The sequence below is a fragment of the Pseudorasbora parva genome, unplaced genomic scaffold (assembly GCF_024679245.1).
Source record: "Pseudorasbora parva isolate DD20220531a unplaced genomic scaffold, ASM2467924v1 scaffold_31, whole genome shotgun sequence".
NCBI lineage: Eukaryota > Metazoa > Chordata > Actinopteri > Cypriniformes > Gobionidae > Pseudorasbora > Pseudorasbora parva.
Genome location: NW_027125103.1, coordinates 558,938 through 563,406, shown reverse-complemented (window position 1 = coordinate 563,406; position 4,469 = coordinate 558,938). Strand labels below are relative to the sequence as shown.

Here is a 4,469-nt window from a genome sequence, read left to right as displayed (position 1 = left end):
TGTATGTAACCACACGAGGGCGCAAATTAACTGATAATGGTCGCTTTACGTCAGTTACTTGGAAAAATTCTTTGTAAATATTGTATTCAACTACATAAAAAAAAAAATAATAAAAAAAAATTCACCATTAGAGATTTACAGACCCACTTTTAAACCATTGTGATCCAAAGAGAAGACAGTAATATAAATGTAACAAATGTAATACAATATAATAGAGTAATTCCTGTTAAATGCAAATCATTTAAATGGATAGTCCACCCAAAACAATTTATTTGATGTTTATCTGCTGACCCCCAGGACATCCAAGATGTAGGTGTGTTTGTTTCTTCAGCAGAACACAAATGAAGATCCAACTCCAACCGTTGCTCATTGACATGCATTAAACGAGCAATGCCCAGCAAACACAGCAACGTTGTAAAAACGTTTTTTTCATGTTGTGAAAAGGTCGCGATAACGTTTTTATCCGACGTATTTAATACGACAGATGTCGGGTTTTTTTCACGTTATAAATACGTTTTTTCACAACGTTGCAGAAACGTTCTTATAACGTCTTTATCACGTTGCCACGTCTCCTTGTAACGTTGCAGAAACGTCTTTATCACGTTACCGCGTCTACTTACAACGTTGCAGAAACATATTTATAACGTTTTTTTATCACCTTACCATATCCTCTCCTTCCAACATTGCAAAAATGTGTTTATAACGTTTTTGTCACCTACCACGTCCATCTCCTTCCAACGTTGTAGAAACGTACCACATTCAAACTGGTTCTTCACTTCACACATGCTGTGATCAAAATGTTTTTTTTTTGTTTTTACTGTTATCTTTAATATAAAAACAATATTATAACTACAGTAAGAAAAAGATATTGTGGTCTTTTTAGATCTCTGTATAATTTGTCAAGGCTAATCACACGTTATAATATTTCTGTCAATCTTAATATTCAGCTTATTAATAACGCTTTTTACATTTCACCTTACCTGTAGGCCTTACCTCTGTTTGTTTCCCATTTTATTAAACTACATAAACATATGTAGTACTAATAATTTATACTACACACAACATTTGTCAGTCAGTGTATTTATTCACACAATATAAAAAGCAATATGATAGAGGTAAGTTCACAAAAAAAGAAAAATCTGTCATTTACTCATCCTTGCATTATTCCAATCTAAATCTGTATGACTTTCCTTTGTTAAACACAAAGGGAGGGGTTAATGTTAACCTTAAGTCAGGAGATATTAAGCATAATGTTCCTTATACACTATTCACTTTTTTGAACAAAAGAAAGTGAATGGTGAATAAGAAACATTAACTCGAATGTCTAACAAAGTCATACAAGTTTGGAACAACAACAGAAAAGTTACATGATAACAGCTTTTTCATTTTTAGTAGAGATAATGTAAATTGAAATCCTTGAGATAATTGTAGAAGACTACAATTAAAGCTCTCATTAATAATAAGAAAAAAATTCTAAACAGATAAATAAAAATACCGGTATGCCAATAAAACAAAATGGTACAAATAAAGTACAGCACATGCAAATTATGCAATGACTGGGAATTTAAATAAGAACATGAACAAAAAAATGTAGAGAAAAATCCATAAAAATTCAGTGCACAGATGTTATAACAAAAGAGATTAATCTATAAAATGTAAATTCTCATTTTAACTAATTACAGATTATGTTATTGCATATGTTATTTTACTGCAATCTATTTTTTCTATTGTACCTGGTGTACATTAAACAAGCTAAAAACCCCAGGAACAAAACCCAGAAGTTTTTATAAGCTGTTGACCCCAAAAAAACAACGAGTGTTTAAAGACTAAAGTGGATACAGGCACTTGAGACAGAGCGCGTCATGCTATATTACACTGAGAACTACACACACTGGAGGGGAAAGTAATCAGCGACAGGAAATATAATATATAATATATAAAACTGACATTTGGATATTTAACAAAAGGTTTACTGCACACGTAGGCATATGGAGTGTCAGGATCCCAAAATTGACCCATTCTTCTTGCTGAAGCTTCACGTCTTATTGCCTGTATCCACTTTTGTCCTTAAACGCATGTTTTTTGGGGTCGACAGCTTATAAAAACTTAGTTATGTGTTTTTTACCTTGTGTGCTGCACACCTCGTCACATATCAGCTTTTAGACATTGCCGTTTTTGTTATAAGTAAAAAAAGACGAGGTGACCGCTTCACGCAACACAAAATCAATGGAGAGCGTTGGAATGTTTCCTCCCCGGTGTGGGCGTGGCCTAAATACACTGTCTCTATTATTGTTCAATAAATAATATTTTATAATATTGGCATACCTGATTTTGAGAAACAGTCAAGTGTTTTAGTCTGTTTCACATTGGTACACTAAATAGATGTATTATAGCAAACAAAGTTTAGTCGTGTTCCTGAGTAATATCTGCATGCACCTAATTCTGCAGAGAACATATAATACACCATTAGACAGCAATCCATATGAGACAGAAGTCTGGTCTGGAAGGTGGATCTGGAACCGACTTCTGTCCTGGTTTTCACAACATCTCTTGTTTATCCGTCTTCACAAACTGCCCTGAAATACAATTCAAACATCAACAAGGATTGTTATAAATATAATGTGAGGTTCATACATTCACAATGCTCATCTGGCCTCGGTGGTGAAGTGTGCAGAAAATTCTGCCGGACTGAAATTTAGTCTTTTAGTCTTACCCTTCTTATACTAATGGTAACAAATTTATAACACAACAATAATTCACTCTCAAAACTACCTCTCTTTAATACTGCAAATACCACGTAGAGCCAAACATGGATGAAATCACAGAATCCAGTCACAAATGGAATTTACTGTATTAAGCAGAACGTTACAGAATTTGGAAATATTCTTTATGTATAAATCAAAATAAGGGCTCTACAATGAATCAGATATTGATACAGACTAGTGTCTGAATATTAAAGCTCAAAAAGACTGGAACTGAAATCTGAAGTCTTTGTTCTGCCATGTCTATAGTATGTAAATAACTACTACTACTTAAACCGAAGCACGCCAGACACTCGTGATGATTTCAGTATCTACTGTCTCCCTATACGCACACATGAACTGCATCTGCAAAGTTGATCTCAGAGTTAATTAATGAACATTTAACCATTTAATTTGCCAGAATGATCAACATATACACACAGGAATGTATGTATGGTTGTATGTATGTATGTATGTATGTATGTTTTACTTACAAGTCAGGTTCATAGTGCTGGACAGCCATCACAATCTAGGAACATAAACAATTTGTCACAGAGCCAACAATAAGTGGTAAACTATACAATGTCACTCAGGTAGGTTTATTAGAAATAAATAAACTAGTGCATAGGTGAAAATGCAGCAAAAAAAAAAAGATTAATATACAGGATATATACAATATATAATATCGTAAGATACCAGAATTTACGTTTAGGTTTTACAGATGCATGGTTATATACGTGGTCAATACTTGTTTACTATGAAAGATCAAACATGTTTGAAATAGCGCATGTGAGTGACGTCACCGAGTCACGTAAAGTGCAAACTGTTTGGTTAAATACTTAAATTAACGTTCCTTTCATTCAACCATTGACAAATAACCAGCAAAACATTAACAAAACCTCTTATCTACACATAATATGGAATTAAAAGCCCAACTTTCATAAATAAGAGCTCAGGGCTATAGTTAGCCACGTTACCTCTCAATTAGCCTAACGGTTAAGACGCTAACGGACTTTTTCCGAAGACACTAAACCATTTCTTTACAGTAAATATCCAACAGAAGCGTGTTAGAAAGTGTCAAGAACAGTTGTATGTATTATATGTGTAATATTAGGGACTAAACTTACCTGAAATTAGTGAAAACAACAGTGACAGGCGGAGCTTTGCTGCTTGTTGTCAGACGAGCTGCCCCGTTTCCATGGTAATTCCATCCGCTCCAGTTTGTTTAAAAGCGACTCGAATGTTCAACACGCACGCACGTTAAACACGTCATGTGTAATTTGTGCAGTGTTGCGTTTACATGAATACATATTTTTATACTGAAGTATAATATCCCGATAGTTAAGTAGGCCACCGTTTAAGTGGAAACTGCAGCCTATGCCTACGTAAAACTTTAAATGGAATGAGAATGAAAGCTTGTATAATATAATATAATATAATTAATATAATATAATATAATTAATATAATATAATATAATATAATATAATATACTATAATATAATATAATATAATATAATATAATATAATATAATATAATATAATTAATATAATATAATATAATATAATATAATACTCTAATATAGCTATTCTATCAGTTAAATGAGCACCTTAAAGTATATTCACAACATTGATATAGAATGCTCAGCTCTGCATCAGCCTCATCTGTTACTCGATCAGTCACTGAATCGTTGATGTTAAAATGTTACTGTCACGTTCTGTTTATATTC

General features: G+C 32.9%; 1 long non-coding RNA gene across 1 annotated transcript; it reads right to left on the bottom strand.

The window, feature by feature from the left end:
* Positions 1 to 1,070: 1,070 nt before the first annotated feature.
* LOC137065798 (uncharacterized) lies at positions 1,071 to 4,091 on the bottom strand. The gene is made up of 3 exons (XR_010901791.1): positions 3,869 to 4,091; positions 3,236 to 3,270; positions 1,071 to 2,576 (listed from the first exon to the last, which is right to left on the bottom strand). It is a non-coding gene; the product is annotated as an uncharacterized lncRNA (long non-coding RNA).
* Positions 4,092 to 4,469: the final 378 nt, after the last annotated feature.